Consider the following 27291-nt stretch of genomic DNA (forward strand, 5'->3'; position numbering starts at 1 on the left):
TGGTAAAGATTTTTAAATATTAAAATAGATCTCTCAATTTATTTATTTCAAAAATAAATGAAAGAAAGAATAACATACTTTGAAAAACGTTCCATCGGCAATACATGCTTTGAAAATAAGATCACAATTACAAAAGAAAAAAATAAGATACTAAATTTAATGGTGGTTAATAGGCAACAATGATACACTGCCGGGAAGGTAAAGGACAGTTCTATATTCCCCGTTCTACTCGGCAGATTGAGGAAATTCAACTTGAGTTTTTTATGTCTCGAAAGCGCGACTTAGGATATGTATTAGATTTATATATAGCTTTGTTCTAGTGTAAGTATTTTGACACAAAATCGGACCTTTGCTGAAATGACATGACAATTTTTTTCCATATTTCGATTATACGACTGAGATTATGCCAAAGTGCCAAGTTTTGTAAAAATCGCACGTCTAGTTTTTTAAAAAATTAGCTATCAAACTTTTAGCTCCTCTATGTTAATTGAATTTGGTATATATTAATTAAGATTTCTTTTTTTTTATTAAACTTACTTTATTCCTTCTTCCAGAATTCGAAATTTAGGCTTAATCCAAATACAATTCGCCTTTTTTATGATTTATTTTTAAAATTTGTATTTTTAAATATTTTTTATAAATTTTTCGAAAACATTTTTGTGTTATAACCTATAAAATTTTTAACATCGTCTTAAAGTAGATGAACTTCTAAGCACACGTGCAAAAAACTAGAATTTTTTTTATTCAAAATGTTTTAAGATATATATAAATTTACAAATTGGAGCATTTTAAAATTTGGCATTTCTTTTCCGAGGGTTTTAACGCCAAATGTGGTTTAAGCACTTTGTTAAAATTATTTGAAAGTATGAGTGATGACTTTTTTCCCGCTCATCTACAATGAAAAAAAAAAAAAAAAAAAAAAAAAGAACATAGGTTGCTATAAATTAAAAAGTTCGCCAAATAAGTTATTCTTGACGTAAACTGAAAAAATACGCCAAGATAAATTTTTTTAATTTCTTCGTAAATTTCGTACCAAATTTTACAAAATTTAATATTTAGGCAAAATTTGAGTTGTAGAATCGAAATGCAGTAAAGAATTAGCATGCCTTTTAGGAATTGGCCCAGTAGGGCGAGAGATATCGAACTGTCCCTTTTTTGGGAGGATACATGCATGTTTCTTTAGAAAATTGTTTGGCACATGTTCTGTAACTAACAATATCTCATTTTAATACGAGGTGTAATTTTGTTCCGTAAATTTTGCAATAATTTGCTGCCACAATTCATTTTACATCCTCCAAATCAACAACAACTAGCTTTACTATATTCGACAGATGATTAATCATATCTTAATCTATAACCGATTAATCCAAGAAAGAGTTCTTCAGTATTCGCATACTTTTTATGAGTCAAATCAATTTTCTTAGCAAGAAAGGCTTACTTGAGCTCAAAGAAAACTTTATTTGCTAGCTAACTCTTCTTTAAATATGGCTAACAGAAGGGCTGTCGTAAAAGGTTTTCATAGATTATCGTTCTTGCCATGCCCTTACAATAAGCATAGATTGTAATAGTCGGTACACTATGCTATGTAAATTTGCCAGCCTAGTCAAACCGGTTTTTATATTTTAATTTCACTTTCGTGTTTCAAATCTTTAAATCGACAGCTTTATCGCTTTCATTTATTTCTGTTCCTTCATAAAATTCATTCATTTTTTTTCATTTATTTCTCTCTTTCCAATATTTTATTGCTTACCCATTCATGTTACAAAAGCAGATTCTTTTAAAAGTACTATATATTCGATACTGGTTATCTTATAAAATCAACGAAGCGGAACTGAACGTTTAAAAGGTGTTCTTTAATGCCGATATCAGTTGCATTAAAATCAGACACTACGGTTCGTCTTAAATCTTCCACACACACAAAAAAAGTTAAAAATTTAAATCTCCATTTCTATTTTATGATGAAAAATTAAATTTATTATTTCATTATAAACAAGAGAACAACTCAAAAAGGAAGAAAAAGAAGTCATGTCTTACCTTAGATACAATCGCATCTGACAGAAAACTCATTTAATCCGTCCAGTAGTGTATTCCAGAAATAACCATCGCAAAACTAACTGTACAATTCCATCCCAAAATAAGTATAAATACAACTTCGTACCACGGCTGTCGTTCGACAACAAATTTTACTCAAAAGTGAAGCAAAAAACTTGATAATAATGGTACACTTTATCGGTAAATACCTTCACTTAGATCTTTCAATGCTATTCTAGTCGGCCTTTATTCCTTATGTGGGTTGCAACAAAAATAGTTCCAAGTTCCGTTACAAGTTGAGAATACCATACAGGTGGTGAGATTTGTTCCGGATCAACTGATAGGCTGCCTCGTGGGCTCAATGCAGCGATCATGGTTCTCCAAGGAAAGGTATATTGAAAGTGCAGAAGAAGCGTCGCAGATCTAGCCAATTATAGCATTTCATCATGCGTTGGCAACAAAAATAGGCTATTGCGATAACTATTATATATATACTATAAAAATCGATATACTATAAATATATATGTACTATAAAAATAGGCTATTGCGATAAACTCAATAGACTTTACAAAGTCTAATTTATCGATAAAAATCAAAAGAACACTGTATCTGGCCTTAATCATACCGATTATGTTATACGCAGTGCCAGCATGGGCGACAGCCAACAAGACTGAGCGTGATAAACTAGACATAATACAAAATAAAATACTTAGAGCGATTGTGAACTCACCGTGGTTTGTGAGGAACTCTCAAATTCAGTAGGATCTGAATGTGAAGGCCATGCATGAACAAATTTTGATCGCTTCACATAATTTCTTTGAAAGCCTTAGAACCTCTTCCCACGCTTCTATTAGAAGCCTGTGCGACTATGACCCTACTGTTGAATATGTGGTTAAAAGACCCCGCACCATACATCACAACCCGTCTTGGTAGTTGTATTTATGTAAATAGTTGTCAGCTTTTTTCTATGTTTTATAATTACGACTTTTGTTATTTTTGAATGCAACTTTTGCCCCCACGACCAGGAATGCCAGTCCCAAGCTCTGAAAGTTTTTACGCCTCCGGGTGACAGATGTACCTAAAGTACATCTCTTTTATTTTACTACCGTGATTGGCCTTTGGCAACTCTGAACTTTTGGTAATAACTCTGTGTAGTTGAAACAAAGTGCGAGCGAAAGCAATAACTCTGTGTAGTTGAAACAAAGTGCGAGCGAAAGCAATTGGATTGGAAAGTTTGTTATGGCGAAGTAAAACCTTCAGCCCAAAAGAAGAGAAACACACCAAAGTGAAACATAAAATTAGCAAAGCAACAAACTTAATGCTTGGCATAGATTTAGACAAGATCTCTAAATCTTGACTAAATCTATGCCAAACACATAGTTTGTTGCTTTTCTAATAAACAATTGATAGTAGAGAACATTAACGTCTGCGCCACGGTGCTATCTAGGCTAGTTGAGTCATTGCAACGAGCTAAAATTCAACACGTTTGTTCAAAGATTAAATTTTGATGTTAGAAACATCCAGTGCTGCGAAACCTCAGCACTTAAAAAAAAAAAATAAATAAAATAGTATTATGAATTCTTCGCTTAATTCATCCGGAGTATTTAAATATTATATATAAGTAGTTAAATTCTTTTTCAACTTCTTGATGTACTTCCGAAGACTAATTTCTAAATTTTTGTGGCTAATTTGGCACCTCTTCGAGTAGTTCACCTGACACAAGGCCCAATCTTTGGCCCAGTCTGCCACCTACAATAAACATTATTGAACTGAATGAAAACTCATAATAAATGTTGCTTTATTGCTCTAGTTCTTTGTTCATAAATGTTGCCAGCTAAACAAGAAAACTGCGGCTTGTTGTTGTGCAATGAAATAGGTTGTTGTCATACAACAATCAGCTGACTTAACATTTTCTTAGTACCAACCACTGCGAAATCAATGCTGTCTGTATGCCCTCGTTATCTTCCAATCTGAGGAGAAGAATGCGAACTTTGCTTGCATTTAGAAGTCCAAATTAATTAAATAACATATGAACAGGACGTAATCTATGTAAAGCGCAGTGCACCTGGTTGGACAGAGTATATGAGGTTAATGGGGATAGAAAATAGTTCACTGTATGCGAAATCAGATGTTCCTAGCAATCGAAAGTGGATTCATCTTGTCATGAAGTGTTACTTAGATTTTGCTAGCATTCAGTTTATGTTAAAAGACTAATTTTGCCGTTCTTACAAGTCTTACCATGGGAAAGCAAAAATAAGAATTTTTACTAAAATCATTCGTTACAATTTCGAATATTTGTCTTCCGAATATCCAAAATTTGCCATTTAGATATTTGAAAGATTTGGCTTGTTTATTTGATTACGACAAAGCATTCGAGAGCTATCTGCCTACGAGGAGGGATGCCTTTGTGAAGGACTTTCTAAGGGAAACTGGTTCGCATACACGTTACACATGAGAAAACCACGACAATGCAGCCAGCCCGTTCGTCAGGATCCGAACCTCGGAACGAGCTCCCAGTGTTCTGCGACTTTACCGCTCGGCAGCTCCTGAGCCAATATTTGAAAAAGGGTAGTTTGAAACTGCTTCGGGAGCATCTTGGAGCCAGCGAGCACTGCGTTGACGATACTGGTTGAAACGGTATATACCTAGTATTCAAGAACGAGAAATATAATTTCATAAGGTTTCTGTGTATAGTATGCATCATATGACGTAAAGTGAAAGCCTTTATGTTAATTCCGTCATTGCAAAGGATTAAGTGTATGTGCGTTATGCGCATACGAGTGCGTCTCCATTATGCATGTATTCATATTCCATAGAACAATCGCGAAAAACATTGCGTAAGTTTCCGGTTTGAATTTCTAAAATCCGTTGTGCCAAGCGAAACAATTCGAAAATTTTCTAATTGCATGAGCGTTTTCCTGGTTTGCCCCATGTGTAACGTGTCTGCGAGCCAGTTTCAATTAGAACGTCCTCCACGAAGGCATCCATTCCCCTAGACAGATAGACCTAATGAGATTTGCCGTAATCTCAATAAAAATCAAAGCACAAAGTTTCAGAGTTCTGCAACCAGAGTTTCAAAAAATAAAGTCCATTCAAATAATTGTACAAATGAATAAAAATTTTACTTTTAAGCATACTTAAAACGATACAAAAGAACTGAACATTTATTACAAACTGGAAAACATATATATTAATTCAGTGTACTGTAAAACAAATGCTGAATTCAAATGTGTACAAGGCACAATTAAATATAAACAAACATAAGCGGATAATAAAAACAAAGGTCTACACGAGTTAAGAGCAAATTTTTAACGTATTTCAAAATACTTTGCATTTTCTTTTACATTAAGTATTTGAAGGTAGGAAACTGTAAAGAAATATAGTTTGCCATATCTGCATGTTCACCCCAAGACCTTCAAAACATACTTGCATGTGCTATATTTAAGTTATATTTAATTTTTCAAGAAACAGGTTTTAAATTTTTAAACATTTCCTCTCCATAATTGAAGTGGTATGTGCAACAGTGCCATGTTCAAAATATGAAGGTATGCCATAAGGTTTCTTGTAACTAATAGGTGTACATCAGTGTTGCCAGAAATTTAATTAAAGTACCAAAAGAAGACTCAAAAAGTCGCGAAATGACGTCGAGAATCACGGGATTTTTGTGACATCATAGTTAACGTATGCTCACATGACCTCTGACGCCATTACAGATTTACAGTCTGTTGGTTCCTTAAACGTTTTTCAGTCGCGACCCCTTTTTATCACCGAGATTTTTTTCGCAACTCCCGCGGGATCCATAATATTTACGAAAATTGAGTGTGACCCCATAAGCATTGCGCAAATCGACACACGCGTGAGTGAAACAGTCAATTTTTTCACTTGCTTACTGTAATATACTATTGCAGTTTTAGGTCATTAATTTTAATTTCTTATTTTAAGACATAAAACAATGTAAAAATTTTAAAAGAGTAACAGACGAAATGACAGAGTCATGCCCGTGCAAGGCAAGGAAAATGAATGTTTATATTATACAAAGAATGTGTCGACATTTTCGTTTTTTTCTTTGTCTGTATTGTCTTATCTCTATCTATTTTCAGATACATTGTGTAAAAATATTTGGTAATTGTAAAATTATCATAATAAGTTAAAGAAATATCAGAAGTGCTAAAATTTTTGGTGACCCCCAGCTGCAGGTCCCGCGACTTCCGTGGGGAAGGCGCGACCCACACTTTAAGAAACTCTACTAGAGATAACACTGTAATTGTTGTTAGTTTATGCCTACATGTCTAACAGCAACACCAGCTCAAGCCCAGGAAATTCCTCGTGGTAAGGAGCCTGTCGTTGGGAACAAGCTCGAGCAGCTTACAGTTGACAGTGCGATTTTGTTCACTTCCACCCCCAATTTTGATGGAGGGGAAGAGTCCGAGGGTCTCCCATCCCTCTTTCCTTGCAGCAAACCACATGAGAGGACTTTCGATTCGCCGCATATTTAGACTGCCGCCATGCCACACCGACCCTGTACATTTATGAATATCCATGACTTCTCCGGGATTCGAACCCGGGTCCTTCGGCACGGCAGTCAGCGATGCTAACCACTATACCAGCTGGGCAGCACAGATAACACTAAAAGATTTATGATACAGCAAGTAGCGCAGCAGATGATTGTGCTACCCGCTATGCTACAAACATGGATTCTGATTCGGTTAGTTAAATCATGTCTAAGGGTATTAGAATTATCTGGTTATAGAAAGGGAATTCTTTATGAAGAACTTTCACAGAAAAATTTGCTTGTATTGGTGTTGGATACGGAAAAAACCATAAAACCCAGCTTTCAGCTAGCCGTTCACCGAGCTTTGAACTCCCATCAAATTACCTCTGTTCAACGGTTTTAGTCGCTCGATTACTCTAGAGCTACATCAACAGAGTATAAGAAAGAAATTATTTTCTTATATTATTACTCCATACCACTTTATTAAAAAATCTGATGTGTACATGTGCACCACATGACTTCCTTGTACGGAGTATTAAATTATACGCATTTTCTCTTGCATTTCGTTTAAATTTATCAGATTGAATTAAATCTACTTCGCCGACAACGCATAAACCACAATAGTATAAATGCATTCTTTAAAATTCACTCTATTTGTTTACCATAGCGACACTCTGGCGCTAGGTTCACTTAACAGTATTATATTTCGTTTATATTATATAACTCAAAATGCACAAAATTTATATCATTTAAAGAATTATCTAATCGTTGCCACATGTTCTGTTCAAATACTATAATAAATCTAGAACGATGTATGAAAGAAATTAAACAAACAAAACAAAAAAGAAACAGTTTTTCACAGACGATTGAGTATTTCTCATTCAATAAATTCAGTTCTCACTTCGCGACAAGGCAAAAATACATAAAAACTCAAAATATCTGTATTAAAAATTACGAAGTAAATCTTAAACACGTATTTCCTCGAAAAAATTCCAGAAAGGATTAAGCATGATTTAATTCGCAATAATAAATGAAGGCGTTATTTTTGTTGTTCCGAAGCTACGTTTCTCTAGATTGGCAACAAATCCACTACTCTGCTGTTTCAAATGTAAACAAGCAATGGCCGCCATCAAAAAAATTATAAGGCTTAGCGGCACTTAAACAACTTGATAATTCTAAAATTATTGCATACAGATTTACTAAAGGCATAAAAACCTTAACCGGAAAATAAGAACATAATTCAATCATTTTTAAAGCAAAAAATGTACAATTTACAGACATATAAAAGCAAAGAAACTGAGATCACTGAGCCGGGTAACAGTGTGGATATATATATATAAATACATTTATATACGTTTGGTGCGGCCGATTGCAACCAAAATACAAAGTGCACATCTACATGTTGCAGCAGTTCTATATACAAAAATTCAACGTTCTGAGGCTACTCGTTTTTGAGTTATGTGAGATACGTACGTACAGACGCCACGAAAAATTCTCTTCAGAATTCATTTTAAAGCAGTTTTATAGTTTTTTTTTTTTTTTTTTTTTTTTTTTTGAGGAAAAGAGCATTATATTCTGTCCTTACGTACAGATATCACCCAAAAACATCGTTAAATTGCATTCGAAAGCGGTAAAAATGGATATTTTCGTTGAAATATGCTGCCTGAAACTTTTCGCGATTACAATACTTCCTTTTTACTTCGTACAAGGAAGTAAAAACCATAAGCTTGAAAGAAATTCAGCTTCATTAAGCTTTAACTGATGTTTTCGAATAAGTCAACACCAACTCAATTAATCGTATGCGAGAATTCACGGCTGAAAGATAATATTTTGATTCCTAAGTACCTCGACAGAAACTGCTTACATTCTTTTGTAATTCTTGTTTAACTAAAGGAAGCAAGTGTGATATATCCAAGTTCTTTCAATTCAGCTCACAAAAAGAAAGGAAAAAATTCTCATACCATAAAAAATTTAACAAAAGAAGTTCTTGTTCTTTTACACGAAAGAATATTTTAACATTTTTATTCAGTGAATTAAAGACGGCAAAAAGAAAAAAAAAAAAAAGTAAATTCAGCAAACTCTTCTAGAATGGATTCATTGAGGCAAAAAAATAGGTGACATCGAGAATAAAATTCATGAGTTGATTCTGCCTTTGCTCCTTTCGAAATACTCCGGGGCAATAAGTGTGGAAATCTAATCACCCTTTAAGGCTGTAATACATACAGGTTTGAAGAATGGATCGATATTACTGAAAATTGCAGTGATCAAGTTTTCGCTGACAGCAAATGCAGATCTATGGCCTGAAAATCCAGTAACGTGTTTCGGAAAAATACATGAGAAGAAAGGTATTCTATTAATTATATTTTTCGATACCGATATAAAAGAATGAAATTTATACATTATTTTTATTGGTATGCACACGACGGTGAAGGATTGCTCGATTACCTTCGGCACAAATGTGTTCTTTTTTAAGAATGTTCTTTTTTATAACACTCATGCCTCTGATCGTAATTTACTGGACCATATAACTTAATGATACATATGTGATTTCTCCGCAAAGATGCGCAAATAACATTGAATTTTTCAAATTACAGCACCTAATATTATACTGAATAATTTACAGACCCGCAAGAAAAATTACTATTTGATGTCATAAACGCATTCATTGATATTTCGGTACTTTCCTATTACCGCAATCGCGTTCGCAGTAGCCGTCCGAATGGTACCGAAGGGTCCGGGTTCGATGCCCGGAGAAAGCATGGATATTTTCAAATGTATAGTGTCTTTGCGGCATAGGGGCACTCTAAATATATGGAGAGCCGAAAAGCCTCTCGTGTGGGTTCGTGAAAGGGGAAAGGGGTCGGAGACCCTCGTACAACCCCACCCGGGGTGCTGTCCCTCAAAATTGGGATTGAAATAGAATTCCAACTTCCTTGAGGCTCTGACAATCATTTTTGTTTATTACGTGCTCGTCCCTTAGGTACTACACGGAAAGAGTATAATGGGTATAATCCCCGTGGAGGTCTTTTTAAAGGAAATTGGCTCGTATACACGTTACACATAGGGAAAACCACGAAAACGCCCATGCAGCCAGCGTCGCCGAGACTCGAACCCCGAACCAATCTATCAGTGTTCAGAGAATTTTACCGCTTGGCCTCTGACATTCACTCTTCCGTGAAATTCATGGACAACAGCAACCTTCTCTGTAAATCAGAAGTCAAACTCTGGTAACCATGCGTTTGACAAACATTCAGTTTCAAAAGTCTCCATTTTCGTAGGCGTTAATTTTGTTGTATTCCATGTAATACATTATTTTGCAACCAAATCGCTAAAAGAAAAATGCTTCGAATTCTTTTACATAGCGATCGCCACGAAATTTCTACCACAACAAAAACCCATTTGTAACTAGGTTTACTCGTTGCCTATTTGAATAAATACGCAGTTGAAATGCAGAATATGTAAATAATACATAATTTTAAAAAATAATAATTCGCTAAACTGCGACAAGGTGCTTGCGATTACACGGCAAGTACCGATATTTTGACTAACTATAAATTTCTGCAAGTGGAATTTTTGCGCGTATAAATAACAATAAAATAAAGAAAATTGATTTTTCTGAAAATAAAGAATTTCTTTATTTCTGAAAATAAAGAAAACTGATTCGGTGATTCGAAATTTTAGATCATCAGGTTAAATCTAGTAAGATGGCATGAACATATTATAAAATAAAAACATGGTTTTTTATGAAACAATGCAACGCAGGGTTCGTACACATTTCCGCACATGAAAATTAAGTACTTTTAAGGACTTTTAAGGACCATTAATGAAAAAAATTAAGGACCTATGAGCAAATGAAAAGTGAATATATTCAATTAAAAATATTATTCTATGCCTGAATTTCACTTTTGTAATACCATCCTAAAAATAAAATAGATCCCTAAGTAGTATGCATTATTACTAAACATGAATTAACTAACATAATTATTAATAAGTTTGAGAATAAAATAAGCTTCATGCAGTTTATCAAGTAGCATAAAATATTTTACACTTATTATAGTTGGACATATTTGAATGAAGATAAGTGACATTTACGTTTTACTAATAGTTAGCTTTGATTTTGTCACATACTTGGTCAGTCTAGAGGTTTAGCAAATACTAGGGAGATTTTATGTCAAACGGCATAGGTTAAAATGAGAAGTGAGATCATAATCAGCATGATTCATAACAAAAGACTGAATGTTGTCCCTCTGCTGCTTGTCTATAGAGATACCTGCTGATTGGAACAAACTTCAAAGGCCTGATGTAGGCACAGTTGGCAAGTGTTGAAAGTTAATTAGGCTCTGCTTAATACAGTTAATGTCATAGCTTTGCATAGAGTTCCAGGTGTAACCCAGTTAATATACTTTAAGGTTCCAATAAGCCATTAAAGCACAAGACGTGATAAGTTGTTTTATATATAAGTCTCAGTAGATGCAAAGAATAAGTTTTACTTGAATTTTAACATTTTTGTGTTTTATCTTGTGACCACAGTGAGTATTAATAAAAGGCAATAACTCGCTTTAATATGTAGAGATAATTTTTAAGGGTAAGCAGTTAGTTATAAATAATTAAAGTAGGTAATTAAATAACCTTAGTCATTATGAATTTACATGGCCACTATTAAATTTTAACAATATCTGTTAAAAAAAGCCTTATTAAAATCAAAATCTAATAAAATTTCGCAGTTACATACATGCAATTTATGACATTGATTCTTAAACAATATTTGGATACACATACAACACTCAACAAGATATTTATCCGTCATTTTAATTTGAAGCCTATAAGGTTATTTCTCCCACCTTCTTGGCGAGCCTTTGTGTAGTGGTCCGGTATTTCAGAGGTCCGCTGTTCAATTCCCAGCGAAGGCGCTGTTAATTTTCAATCTTTCCTGCTTTCAAAAATACCTAATGTCTCTACAAGGCTCCCCAAATATTTTGGATAGTTTAAATTGATTTCTTTCTCTTTAATTATCGATCTTTTTTGGCAATAATTAGAAATTTGTCTCAATATGCAAACCAATGTTCTCGCCACTTTCTGTGTGCTTTATCTCCTAACTTGTCAACATCTCCACAATGTACCTATGAGGGTTTACTTGATCTGGTAAAAGTTAAATAGTCCCAACCCCCACCCCCACCCGATAGACGTGAAGCAAATTATCACTATGTCTGAAAGTAACTACAATATCAGACAAAGAACTTAGAACATTAAGGCATGTTCTGATGCTAACAAAGTCAATTACAGCTCACGGTGACGTAATTAAACAAGAACAGTCAAATTCAAACTAAAAACGTGGACGAGTGGTCAAAGATTATACAATTTAATTTTAATTTAATCTGGCTCCGTAACTCTATCATATGAGGAAACAGAAATGGGAAGTTATAGTAAAGGCTGAAATAATAAACAATTGGGTAATTTACATAATAATAATTGCACATATCTTTGAAGAATAATTTTCTTTATGTATTCGGTTTCTTTCTTCAACGTGTTTCCTTTTAATTTTAGAATTTTGGGATTTAATTAAGGATTTCTGTTATTATAAAAAACACTAAATGCATTTAGAATGTACAGAAGAGCTGGTGTGGCAGAATTTTTAGAACTTAGTGACACACAGAACAACGAAATCTAGAAATGGCAAAACGTTTAGAATTTAGAGCGGGCATTGGAAGTAGAATTTAGATAGGCACTAGGCAGCAGAATTTAGGATACACAGAGATTGCATCAGGTGGGAAAATGCATAGCACCAGCTCTGTGACCAATGCATTTACACATATTAGATGAATCTTTTAAATTGTATGTTTTTAATTTCTATATTAATAAAAATTCGCTTCTTTCTATAATGGCTGCCCAAGTGATAAGATTAGAAGTATTTTTGATATTTTCCATGCTTTTGTCTAGTGAAAAGTAGAGAAAATAAAAAGAAGATAAACATGTTAAGAAAATGATTCTAGTATCAAGAGTAAAACATTCAAATATTATGTTTCTATTGTTCTTCCAGACGTTCTCCAAAAAGTAAGAAATTCACTTTCTGTAAAATTACGTCCTGATATGTTGATACCATGGAGGCATTTTTCATTTTGTCACATATTTCTCGAATCTTAGAGGACCGTGAGTCTATAAATCTTGCCTTCAAATCCTTCTAAACTTTCCATGCTACAATGTCAAAAGTACTAAAGAAAAATTATCCCAACCAATTCTGTAACAGCGAAAAGCCAGAAATATTTTGAAAAAAAAAAAAAAAAAAAGAAAAAGAAAAAGGAAGGAAAAAGTGTTAAATTAATTTTATAGAAAAAACTGATGAAAAATATGAGAATTTTGAATAATTTAAGACAATTAATTACTTGGGATAAACGCTTACCATGAAAAAATTAAAAAGAAGACATTTTAACTAATTACATAGCTAATTTTGCTTTTACTAAGAGCTGTTTCGTAAATTATGCTTTATAGCTACATACCTTAGTTATTTTTCAGATTTAAAATATTGTATAATAAGTTGCCAAAATAAAACTTTATAACATGACAGCAAAAAATAACAACTTTTTATTTTAATGTTATTTTTTAAATATAATTCTAATATATTAGCACTATTTTAATGAAATTTATTATTGATGTTATGATAAATTTTATGTCAAATCATTATTAAATGTTATCAAAAATTTTACGTCATGTCATTTTATAATCAATGTTATGTCAAATAAAAACAATTATGAACAATGTTATGATGCTTAAAAAAAATCGCCGAAAAATTCTCAGATCTCGGAATTAAAAATTTTCTATAGAAACTGATCTTAAAAATCGCCAAAATGTTGACAAGTTGTCAAATTTAGAACCATTTAATAAAAGAATTCACAACCCCAAAAGCGAAAAGTTGTTTAAGAGAAAAAAATGAATTTTGAAATGCTTATGTTTCACTTCTTGCTTAGAAACTCGAGTATCCGATCATCAGAAATCGAAACAAATTATAACCCATGAACCCATTCAAAAGATAACGTCAATGAATCGCCAAAAATATTCCTCCAAAATGCTAATTCACACTCAAAATGGCAGTCGTAAAAACAAACAGAAATTTCAGATGATTAAAATTAAGGACATCTACTGATTTTGGCCAAAATTAAGGACTTTGAAGGACCAAAAACCGATTTAAAAAAATTTAAGGACTCTTAAGGACCGTACGAACCCTGTGCAAGATTTATGACGTCAAGGGAATCAAAAATTACAAAATACCCTCAGTATGCATTTGTTTCCTTTATTAAACGTTTCTTTCAATGTAAGTTGTTCAAGTTACTTCTCGTAATTTCTTGTTCAGTTATAAAGCTCCTGAAATTGCCAAATGGAGAATTTCCATTAAATTGCAAATCGTAATGTTTTCGTTCTCAGCCACTTCCTTGCCTTTTTTTCCACTATAGTAGATATTTAGAACCATACTTCAGATTTCGACTAATGTCTCTTTTTAACATAACTCAAGGTACTTACGTACTATCGCAGCCATCCTGGCGCAATCTGACGACATTTTATGGATGAAAATGTTAAGGTTAGTTAGCATGTGCAAGCTGGTGGGTTTTCGCGCCTTCGTTTTTAGAAAGATTCCCAAACTATCGATATTTATAGTAAGTTTGGTAAACAGTATCAACATAGAAGAGAAAGCTTAATTTAGCAATTTAAAATACAAAGTTAAATAAATAAAGTTTATGTCATACATTAAAAAGTAAAACACTTATAGTCTTCGAATCCTTCTGTGGGTTTTTTTTTTTTTTTTTTGTTATTCTTTTCCTGAAGTACACAGCGATCAGTTTACACTTTAAAAAAAAACCGGCTTCGTGCAATCTTCGGCAACAGCGGCTATTTACAAAACACATTTCCCCGTTGTTCCCTTTAGAAAATTTTCAGCAAAATATGTATTACTATCGAAATTTTACGGTAGTTTCTTCCATTGCTGGTGAATTCCACAAGCTCACATTTTAAATCTAAGTTTAAAGCAAAAAATCTCACGATTTGTGTAGCAAAGATTGCTATAAGCATTGGTTGCCGGAAGAATGGTTATGCGCATAGCTGAAAGAGTTCGGCACGTTCTGAAAATTTGGCTACTTTTACTAAGATGGTTGAGATAGTTCGTAAGTAGCTAGCTAGCTTAACGTTTAATTACCGTCTACTGTACACTATTGACGATGCATCATAAGACTGGACACTAAATTTTATTCACTAAGCTAGCAGCTTCGCTGCCAGACACCAAACGTTAAATTTAAAAACTGCGTAGAATTTTACTCTCGCGCGCTGGATATGTAAATGTTTTATTCCGTACAGTGTTGCTACTGCTCACTTTGAAGCCGTTGAGTTTATTAATAAAAAATTCGTTAATGTTTTACAGAATATGAAACATCTTCGAAACTAAAAATTCGAGCCTCCAGGTGCCCATGTTCGGGAGGAGGACTACGTTATTCAAAATTTGATGTTTTTAGGTACCGTTGTTTTCTCGCACTGCGAGAAACATACATACATTTAAGCAAATTCTTCATTATTTCATTTCCTTATATATAACACAGGGCGAAATATATTTGGTGGCAACACTCTGAAAAGTGTTACAATGCATTTAAGTGTTTCGAAGTTAAATGTCGTTTAGAGTCTAATATCCAATTCGGGGCTAACGTCCCTTTTGGCCTAATAATGATGTAGAAATATATATATATTATCTTTTTTTTAGATGCGCGACTAAAACTAGTGTCTATTTTAATCATTTTGTTTTTTCTCCATTTTTATCGCACAGTAGAATATGAAAACTGTTGAGTTTTTTTATAACATGAAACTATTATTGTTGAATTAAGTTATGTAAATTGAAATTTAATGGAATAAAAAATTGGTTTTTAAATTAATGTAATTTTCCTGTATGTAGTCTTAATTATTTATACTCATTTCATTTTATGAAGCTATGGAAATTTAAATACAGTGGAGTTAAATATTTAATGGGTTTATTAAATTACTTAAAGCTACTAAATATTTATTTTTATGAACTTATAGAAATTCAAATGGGATGGCGCTAAAAATTTAATGGGTCACTAAATATATAATTTAATTTATGCCTTTAGTTAATCTGCATTCAATAGTTGCAGAATTTTCAGCAATTTAAAGGTTTTTCCCCCCAATGGCAGATTGTGAATAATTACAAATGTAACCCAGTCCACTAAACTATACAAGGCCAGATGTGGTGGTCTCTTTATTATGGAGGCACCCAATAGGTGGGGCAATTTAAAAGTTGTTTAAATAAGGCTGAGCCAAATTTAGCAGAACTGTGAATTAAGTCAGTTTCTACACTTTCAGTGTCTTTTTGCCGAGTGGGACCAAAAGTAAACTTCCAGTTTTGTGCACAGAAAAATCTGCCTTCTTGCCCGCTGGCTTTAATTGTAAAATTTGATAACTGTTTTCACTGTACTTGGTGTTTTACATTTTACTAGTAGCTTCGCTGCCAGCTTTCGTCTGGCTTTTAAATGTACCGAAAAAATGGCTGAAGGGAACACCAAACGTTAAATTTAAAAACTGCGTAGAATTTTACTATGCAGAACAACTTCATAAAAAAAGTTATTACGTATAGCAAAATTAGAATGAAATAAGCAATATCCCTTAATACAAATATTAATTATCCTAATAAATAAATTAACCAACTTCCCTTTGCAAAATCTTAAGAACTCAAATGGTATAAAGGAGGTTAAAAACTTTGTTTCCTAAAAAAATCACTCAAAATTTTTCAATATCTTAAAAACAGTGAAATGAGCAATAAATAACATAAAAGAATACAAAAAACAAAAAATTCTGAAAAGCAAAATATAATTAATGATATTTTATCTTATATTTTCAAGAGGAAAAACTTTACAATGAAATAAGCTATATCCCTTAATACAAATATTAATTATCCTAATAAAAAAATTAACTAACTTTCCGTTGAAGAAAAAAAATCATGCAAAACTTTTCAATATCTTACAAACAGTGAAATAAGGAAAAAGTAACATGAAAGCAACTCAAAAAACATAAAATTCCGCGCACAATTTTACTCTGAAAAATAACTTGGTACTTACATATTATCGCAACCAGGTTGGCGCGATTTGTAAGTTTGAGTAAAAAAGTATGAATAGAAAGAAAATGTACATTTATTAATTACAGATAATTTTTATTACAGTTTTTTATATTATTTTGTTTTAAAATATAAAATATCAATTAAACCCTTCCGGTTTCGAATTTCAATAAGTTGCAGAATCATTTTTTCGGCGGAAATCTTTTGCCTATTGCTTTTAGCACTGATTGAAAACCGTATTCGCCATAACCATGTACACGTCGACTTATTTTAACTTAAAAAAACATCTCAGAATTGCACAAAAATGGCATTGCGCACACTCTTGACTTTATCCATCTACACTGCTATTTTCTCATGAATTACAAAAATTTGCACGAAAATGCAGGAAAATTTTGTGAATCTCCACATGCTCTTTTTACAAAACTACGTATAACACGTACGGTTGGCACGTACGTCGCCAAATTTGGCAATTTATGCGAATTTTGGCCTGGTTGCGTTAATACGTAAGTACCAATAACGGTATAAAAAAATCAATAAAAATGTATTATATATATAAAAAAATGACAATGAAATATGCCAATGTCTTAAAAACAGTGAAATAAGAAATAAGATGAAAAATTGTTGCCAAACAATTCAAAATGATGCGATTTCATCAAAAATCTATCAACAACAATAAGAAAGGAAAATTGTTGCCCAAATCATTTTAAAGATGTGAGATGTGAGAAGTACTCGGAAGCTTCATTTAAAAAAAATTAAAAAAATACAAAATATTATCATTTTTCCAAAACTGTTTTTGTAAAAGTAGTCGCAAGGATGAAAGTTTAACGTGTGGCAAAAATCAAAGAAAAATAAACTGCAGATTTTTAAAAATAAACTTTTTTAGAAAAAATCCCTTTGAAAAGGTGTTAAGCTCACTTTGTTAAATAAATTCGTATTTATGGATTTATTGAAACATGAAATTTATTTTAAGTTCGTAAAATAGTTAAGTGCCTACATTTCATGACCATGTGAAAATGGAGTGTGCAGAGTAAAATCTTGGTTTCCTATAGGCCATTATGTCTCAAAATGACGCGATTTCGTCACAAAACATAAAATTAAAAAATTTTTAATTCGAATTTCGAAAAAAAATCCCTTCGAGGTGCCCTGGCTCTTGTCTAGATGCACCCATGTACCAAATTTCGTAGCCACGAGTCTATTAGCTTACGTGCAGCGCGAACGAAAGACACACACGCACACACAGACAAACTCTTTCTTTTATTATATGTAGAGACTACATTTTTCAATTTTAATAAAGATATTTTGATGTTTTATGTATTTTTGCCTTGCCACGAAGTGTGAACTGAATTAACTGAATGAGAAATATATATCTAATGAAATTCGAGGAAATAAGTTTAAATTAAATGCAGCAAAAACAAATCGTACAAGGAAGTCATGTGGTAATACACATTCGATTTTTTTATAAAGCAATGGAAATTTCAATGTAGTGACATTAAAAATTTAATACGTTTTTAAATTAGTAATGGAATTATATTCATTTATGCACTCTTAATTGCATTTATTTTCATACTAAAAATTATAATTTTAATCGCACCATTTGAGAAAAAAGTAACAAAAAGTGGTAGTTTGCATACTACATCATTAACAAATAAAATATGTATAAGTTAAACTTTCGGATTGTTTTCCCTTCCATAATACAAATTCTTTAGTTAAATCCTTAATTCAAATTTCAGGTATAGTAAGCATTAATTACATTAATCTACATTCCATTACCAGCAATATTCTTATATTTTAAGAAGGATATGTTTCTGAGACATGTTATTGCGATTTTGAACAAGCGATGAACTTAAGTTCAAAAGCTTGACAGGTTCTAGATGATATGAAAATTTCTTTAATAATATCCCAATTTATTGAATGATGATCGCTAAGCAAATCTCCGACTTGATCGACACGCTGTTATTTAAAGTAAATAATCTAACAAAGCGAGTTTCGTCTTCGGTGTATTCTTTCCCTTCATTAAACATACTTACACTACTCAAAATCTCTTACGCTGAATAAAATATTGCCTTCAAAAGCATTTTACAAAGTTTCAAAAACTTACCTAGCGGATTTCCATCGCGAGGACAAAATTTCACGCATATTCTTTGCGATTAGAATCGCTATTTTGGGAAATCTCCAAAGGAAAAATTCTTTATTCATTCAAAATTAATATATCTGCAAACGATATAAGAAAATGAAATGCGAATTGTTGCCACATGTCGATGGAACTCGTCAACTTCTGAAAAATCTTCGCAAACGATTTTTGGTCGCTCGCATTTTAAATTATTCATTCTCAATATTTTGATTCCAATGTAGGGAAATGAATTTTAAATAACAAAAGTAAAATGTAAATTCACTGCACTACAGAAATCTAAAGGAAGCATAAAACGTAATCTGCTGTGATTGCTATGAGCAATTAAGCTGAGAATGGCTGTATATGAATTGAAGAATTTTTCATTCAAAGCAATTGAGGAAGTTTCCAAAATTACGTAATTTCCTACCGTTTCCAAGAAAAAGAAATGAAATCTTACAAGAAATCCACTTTTTCTCTATCTTGTGTTCCTAATTGGAAAACTAAATTTGAAAAAGTTGTAATACTTCTTTCATTGAAAATTTGTTCACATTTGTTCACTGGAAAGCCATTCTGATTTCATCTCAAGTAAAAATTTTTAATTTAATTTTATTATTTATTTATTTCTCAAAAAATAGAGACATGATTTTCAGAAATATTCAGAAAGGGAAAAAAAGATTTCTGGATTAGGCTTTTGTCATTTTGCTCCATCTACCAACTGAAAAAGAACTCTAGACACATAATAATAAAACATCTTAAAATATTGACAAAATAAAAGGAATTTTCAAATACAAACTGGAAGCAATGATTTTACATATTTTAAGCCAATATTTCATCCTATAAAACTGATTTTTCTTTTCAAGACTAAAATGAGATGGAATCAAATACCACACTATATAATATTTTACATGACGTATTTCTACGGTTCTAAGACGCAAATAATGCTAACACCTAACTCTTAATTTCAGAACGCAACCGAAGAAAGGCTGATTCCACGTGAATAAAATAAAGAAAATAAACGTTTAAATATGTTTAGCGTATATTTTTTTAATAAGTACACCTTGCACAATATATATGTATATATATATGTATATATATATATATACATATATGTGTGTGTGGGTTGTTGTGTTTGGCAATCACAATTCATATTCAGATAAAAGACATTTAATGAAACATTAATACATGTATAATATCGTTCATTTATTAATACGACATCTATAACACCTTATATCTATAAAAAACATCTTACATCTCCTCTCATAAAACAAAGTGTTCAAAGTTCTATCAATTTCACTCGTGCAGTCAACAGCTAAAAATTAGACAGCTCGCGAAGAAAATTGTTAAGCTATGGATTTAGTATCCCACATTCAGGTTCCTGCTATGCGTCGACCTCGACGACATTATTCTACTCTTGACATCATGAAAAGAACCATCGTCGTGAATAAGCCGAAACCTGAAAAGAAGTACGAAGGGAGAGGGGAAGATTGTGTGCTAAGGACAATATTGAAAGGAAACATCTTAATTGTCATTCATCTTTGCACAATAACATCGTCAACAGTCCCTTCTATATTTCATCTAAAACGAAAAATATCTTCAATCTTTAACATTTTTGGAAATGTTCATTTCATCTTAAAAATAGCATTTACTGAAATAAAAGTCATTATTAGGTGAAAACTCACAGTTCGGTTATCAGTTGTATCACTCCAGGTTAAAAACGTCATAATCAGTATTATTTTATTCATCTTCTTCTGCTTGAGTCCATTGTTTTATGTATTCAGCACATGTACTTGTTTTAGTGGGTCCTTCATGACTCCTTCTTTTACAACATCATAGGAGTCATTATTCTTTATTTTGACAATCTTATACGAGCCTAAATACTTTGATTTTAACTTAAAGTTTGGTTCAAATTGCGTCCTTTTGATTGCTACTAAATCATTAATTTCATAACATTTTGAAGAACGTCTTCGAAAGTTATATGTTTTCTTATTTTCTTCTTGTACCTTAAACATTTGTATTTTCGCATCTTTTCGAAGCTCTTCTCCGTAAGTTTCAAAACTATTTTGAATTCCTGCGTCAATTATTTTTTTTCCAGAAGTATAATCAGTATTTGCTTGAAAATTAGAAGCATTTTGTTTGCTTACTTCAGATATAAAATTAACAGCTGATATTGCTTTAGAAAGTCTTCTTTTGGGGACAGAAGATTCTTCAAGAAACGGCTCTTCTGTGACGTTGTCTTATGTTTAGTTGATTTGTAAATTGATGTTGAAGTCGCGCTAGATGGTGTTGGAACATTATCAGCACCACATAGGTCTCCCTAATGTTCCCAATCATCAGCATTAAGAATTTCTCGCAACTGACGACAACCTTTCTGATATAATTCTGATATCTTCATGAGTGATACACATTTTTCTTTCCAATTCTGCTTGTTTAGCAAATAATCTCTTCTCCATAATTTCCCTCATGCAATCTTTTTCTAAAGCTAGCATTTCTTGCATGTTCAGTTTAACATTTTGAACTTCATTTTCTTTCTCAGACAGGATTTTACCTTTGGTGATTGCTACTAAATCATTAATTTCATTACATTTTGAAGAATGTCTTCGAAAGTTATATGTTTTCTTATTTTCTTCTTGTACCTTTATTCTTGTACCTTTAACATTTGTATTTTCACAGCTTCTATTTCATTCTTGGCATCTAATAGTTGTTTCTGTAAAATTTCTACAGTCTGATACAGAAAGTTTTCTTTCCAAAGACATAACTTGTTCTTCATGAACATCCAAATCCATTTGTAAAATAGATTTTACTTGTTTTAGTTGAACACTTTCTTTATCTCTTATATCTTCTGGGTATCAGAGATATAGGTTTGTTATCTTTTAAAATAATATGCATTTCAGAATTAGTATCTTAGGCTTGTCTTCCTTTAAGTTTTTCAGACATACCAGGATCCAGGATGGAAGTTTGATATTTCTGTTTCACCTGCACACACTGAGCCAGTTCTTGGTGGTTGTTTTGGTTACGCTGTCAGAGCGGACAGTGGCTACAGCGGACACGTGAGAGTAGCTAGGTGGACAGAGCGGACATTCTTGCACTTATTGTGTTGTTTTCCTAATCAGTCATATGTCATCTATTGTGTAGTTTCGAGCTTTGCACCTGTTGTAGAGATAAGCCGATACTTATAATAGAAAATGTCTTTCTCATTTTCTCAGTCGATGTTTGATCCTTATGAAGCGTGTGTCTTTTTATAGCGTCGAAAAAAATCTGCGATGGAATAAAATTACCATTTTAATACCATTTTAATAAAATTACTCTCTACAAAAAAAGAATGTTTAGTTGTAGATGATTACCCACACCGAAAAAATTAATTAGGAATGAGTTGGGTATGTGTAAAAGAAAAGACACATTGTTGTAAAGGAAATGTAAAGAGAAATTTTCAATACAAAGTACTGAAGAAAGTACATATACGAAGTACATTTCTGCGTGATCAACATTACTGAGAACGAAGTTAAAAGGAAGTTAGAGACTTGCAGAAGAAAAGTCCCCCCCCCCCAAAAAAAATCAGTTCCCGTTCCCCATATATTTCCAAAACTACTTTCAGAATTATATCAAAAAGGTTATGATTTCATTACTAAAATACCGGCATACTCCAGTGCCAAGACTGTTTTATGTAAGGAGAGGAGAAAGGCTTTGGGAGCTATCCTAATTAAAAGGCTAAATATTGACAAATTAAATACATAAACTGATTCAAAAATTTAAGTTTTTCGTTTGAATATTTTGATCAATGTTGTGTTAGTTAATATTTTTTGTATTTTCCATATATTTGTATTTTCCATAGCTGTCACTGATATTACTTACTGAACCAACTCACAGAACATTTAGAATTCATCTGCAATTTTCATCAAAACAGATAAATTCAAAGTGTGCAATTTTTCCGTTTAAGTTTTAGTTTAAAATACTAAAATTCAAACAAAAAATGCCTACAATGTTTAAATTGTAACATGTATTATTTTGTGCTTTTGTATTTTAATATGTTTGTTTATATTTTTAATATGTGTTTTTGTTTAATTTAAAAGGGTCAAAATTCAAGCAAGTAAATTTACACAATTTAAAAATTACAGTAAGCATACTTGTCTTAAATATTTTATCTTAAAATTCTAAAAGTTAAATGCTTACAGTTACATTTAAATATTTCTAGTAGCTTTATTTGCCATTTTTTCCCCTTAAATCTTTATTTCATGTTTTATATTTATTTTATTTTTTTTTGAAAAGTTTTAGTTTAAAATACTAAAATTCAAACAAAACAATGCCTGCAATGTTTAAATTGTAACATGTTTTATTTTGTGCTTTTGTATTTTAATATTTTTGTTTATATTTTTAATATGTGTTTTTGTTTAATTTAAAAGGGTCAAAATTCAGGCAAGTAAATTTACACAATTTAAAAATTACAGTAAGTGTATTTGTCTTAAATATTTTATCTTAAAATTCTAAAAGTTAAATGTTTAAAGTTACTTTTAAATATTTCTAGTAGCTTTATTTGCCATTTTTCCCCTTAAATCTTTATTTCATGTTTTATATTTATTTTATTTTTGTTTAAAAAAAATCTGAATTTCAGCTTTAGAAAAACTATTTAAAAATTACTAGTTTATTTAATTTAGTTTTTTTGTTTTAAAATGCTAATATGAGCCGGAAAGTTTTATATGCATCAGAAAAAGAAATATGTATTTATATAAATTTTGCAGCTTAGAAACCTTGGAAGTTCTATCATTAGATGAAAAAGAATAATTCATTTATTACATAACAGTAAATGGTTTAGAAACATGTAATTTAAATCAGAATTTTCCGAATTCATTTAGTAGGAAAAAAGTCCATATCAATCATGAAATTGGTAAATTGGTAATTGTAAAACAAGTTAAAAAAAAAATTAAGGAAATGTCATTTTCCAAATAATTCTTAATTAAAATACTGGATTGACAGTCTCATTAATTCACAATAAGGGGGGGAGGACGAAGACCATAACAAAGTTTTGTTCACATCTAATACAGCAAATGCTTTATTGTGTGCTGCTGCAAAAATAATCATTAACGGTTTTTGTAATAAAATAGTAACCATAATAATACAACATACTACGAAATCATAGCACCCATATAGTGCCACCTATTCCAACTGGGCACAAAAATAAAAAAAACTAAAGCAAGTCACAATTTTTTTTTCTGCTGTAGCATTTTGTGAACCAAAGTGGTCCTTTCATTTATATCCAACAATTTAAATATTTCCATACATTGGTAAGATTTACATTTTCATACATTGGTCAAACATTAACATTCAAGCATATATTACTACAAACTGACAAAACAGCAGTGTGTGTTATGAAGCATTTCAACAAGGGTGTGTTTCTTCGTCACACACGTATATACATACATAAAAATATCTTTCTGCATTAGTAATAATAATATTATTGCAAATAATATGATTCAGCATCATAAGCATAACAGTATTTTTTTAGGGGAACAGCTTTAGTACAATACATAAGTAAGAAATTACATTAAACAAAATGGTCTCGCAAAACAGATTTAATTCATTAATTTGAATCAGTTTTGCCAGCAAAGATTTTAAAAGTAGAACTGAATAAGATATATTCTCATGTACTTTTAACTCAATGAATGTCTGAATTAATATAATTTATAAGTATAATATGGGCATACTATATATGTAATATATACAATCCCTTTGTTTTCAAATAATTCTCAATCTACAACTAAGTAGTTTTTGAAGCAGCTGTGTGATGCCATTTGTAATAAGCAAACTATGACTCTAATGATTGTATTCCACAAAACATAGAATTTGTTATTAATAAAATAAATATACTTTAAATAGTTTTTACACACTTCAATCTGCGTATCGCTTCATTATGAATAAATAAATTTCTTAAACAATTTTTGTGTTAGATTAATATACAATAACAAAGTTTTGTAAAGTAGGGAAGAATCATAGTAGAGGTTTTGTGGATTATTTCTCTAAAATCCCAAGTATTCAGGAATGGTACTTTCACCTTTTATAGATAGAACTAAGAACAGCTGTACATTGACAGCAAATTTCGTGTTCAGTACTGTAATTAAAAAATGAGTTTAGATGTTGCAATAAATTTTACTCTTCACCATTTAACATGTTTTGATAAATTCTATCTAAAAGCTCTCAAAAAATTGTCCATGGTGTCACTTCACTGGCTTTCTTTGAATTATAAGCAAATTTCTGAATTATTCATACCCTACCCCAAAACATACATTTTTTTACACTTCAGTTCGTGAATTTGTAATACATTTTCTGGTATTGGTCTGAAGGTTCACGTTCCTGCACAATGAAAGAACACAACACTGCACAGAAATCGCCTCTTCTTCTAAAATGCACTTTTCACAAAGTTTTTTTTTTGGGGGGGGGAAGCTTTCTTTTTTTCTCTTAACCACAGTAAGTGTTTGACAGCAGTTTTCGTTGCCTTTTTATGTTTTCCTTTATTCTTTCTATGATGTGTTGGTCTTCAGAAAAAGATGGCGACTGCAAAAATGCAGGAATGATGGATAAGAAGCCATTGCTAGGTGGACCAATGGGAGCACCTGATTTGGTAAGATCACGCCTCATCATCATTACACGATCAAATCATGTGTAGGGCGCCATTGACAGTTTACACATCTGGGCGGACGATACGAGCTTGACGACCTTCCCATTCCAACAACAGTTCACCTAAATTCAAAGGAGATTCAAATAAATATTTAGTCAAAATTTAAATAAATACTCATTCATTCATTTAAACAGAAAGAACAAAACGTTATTAACAGAAAATTGCTAACGGAACAGTGTTACATAATGAAACATTGTTAATGGAACACTGTTACATAATGGAACATTGTTAATATTGTTATTTAAATTATTAACTTTGCTTATGACAGAAAATTAAGATATTAGCCAAGAAGCTAAATATAGAGATACTGCGAGAAAACTTGGAATATCATTAGGCTTACCAGAAGTCCTCTTTTGACTGGAAACGATCTCGTCTGACGATGCGGTGCCTGCCTCTCAGCCAGTTATTTGTATTTTTCCACTTATGTGTTTAAATTTTAAAAGTCCAGAATACACACAAATGATATTAATACAAGCCTAAAAGAGCTTACAACATTCTACAATGCATTCGTTATTACACTGAGGCACAGAAAGAAGTTTTGATGGAGCAGAACCTCTTATATGGATATAAAGCAGTGAATTAACATAATCTGAAATTGAAGCTTCAGGTGTAATTAAAAAATGTTGTCTAAATAAACAATTAAAACACAACTTTGAAGCTTTAGAACAGCCATTTTATTTTATTTTTAACAATAACAATGGTAAAGCAAAAACTGGTAACCATGGTAACGCTTTACGACTGTGCAGATAGTCTCGCAGACGAATACAAAAATTTTAAACAAGGTGAAAGCATTAATGAAGTTCCCGCAAATAACGCAATAAGCATGGATCATCATTTTGATAAAGTTGATGATTGCAAAGGCTTTTTGGCTAACTAGTTTGAAAATTTGGAACGGGATTATTTGGAAAAATAAATACTGAGAAGATGGATGGATATTTTTCGGGCATTTCAAAGGAGTCTGATGTGTACACCACATGGCTTCCTCGTAAATATTAAATTATGCACATTTTTCTTGCATTCCATTTATACTTAACCTAAAATTAAATTAAACCTACTTCGTCGATAGCGCATAAAGCAAAATAGAATAAATGCATTCTTTAAAATTCACTGTATTTATTTACCATAGAGACACCCTGGAGCTAGTTTCACTTAACAGCGTTACATTTCATTCATTTTATAACTCGGAATGCACAAAAATGATATCATCTCAAGAATTAAATTATATTATCTGAAGAAATAAATTATATCATCTGAAGAATTACATATTTTGCCTAGGCTTTGTGTATAATGCATAAACATTCTATAGAACGACAAATGCTCTTTATTAAAAGATGTTCATTCCTCAAAAGTACAAATGTTATTTTGAAAAAGTAATGAAAAAGTCCCATTAAAAAACCTGTCATTCAAAATACGTAAAAAAGTAGCGAGATGAATTTGATAAAACATTATAAATTTGTATTTTTTTTCTGGTTGAGACTGGGAATCAGTAAGACAACAATCTACCTGACAACGAAAATTAATTTCAGAAATAGTCATAAGTTTCACAACAATGCCCTTTATTAATAACTTTTTGTTTTTTCCGGCAGAGCTCACAAAGGTGGTTGTACAGTTCAGTATCATTTATGTGCAATGTTTTTGTATTTGGTTGAAAGTTCTTTCAACATTCTGTCGCCTCGCCCATGTCCAGTACTCAAATGAGTTTTCATGAAGTACGGGAAATAACTCGACATCCGCAACGTAGTACTGTACAGTATTGACGCTTCCTTTAAAATGATAAATCAATGTACTTTTCTTTTCCACAAATACACATCTTAGCGATTCAAGAACCATTAGTCCCATGGTTCCTTCTTAGTAGTCATTTGGGTTTTCATACATGATTTATTAACTTCTAG

The 27291-nt window shown here is 31.7% G+C and overlaps 1 protein-coding gene across 6 annotated transcripts in view; it reads right to left on the bottom strand.

Moving 5' to 3' along the window:
- Nucleotides 1-23747: 23747 nt before the first annotated feature.
- Nucleotides 23748-27291, bottom strand: part of LOC118180441 (uncharacterized) — a 46393-nt gene continuing 42849 nt past the window's right edge. For all 6 annotated transcript variants that reach the window (XM_085808366.1, XM_085808367.1, XM_085808368.1 and 3 more), the window contains one exon: nucleotides 23748-25461. The gene's annotated coding sequence lies outside the window, so the exon portion shown is untranslated. The remainder of the gene's footprint in view (nucleotides 25462-27291) is intronic.

Source organism: Stegodyphus dumicola, chromosome X1 (assembly GCF_044657685.1).
Source record: "Stegodyphus dumicola isolate Sdum_Otavi_A_Nest chromosome X1, ASM4465768v1".
Classification (NCBI taxonomy): domain Eukaryota; kingdom Metazoa; phylum Arthropoda; class Arachnida; order Araneae; family Eresidae; genus Stegodyphus; species Stegodyphus dumicola.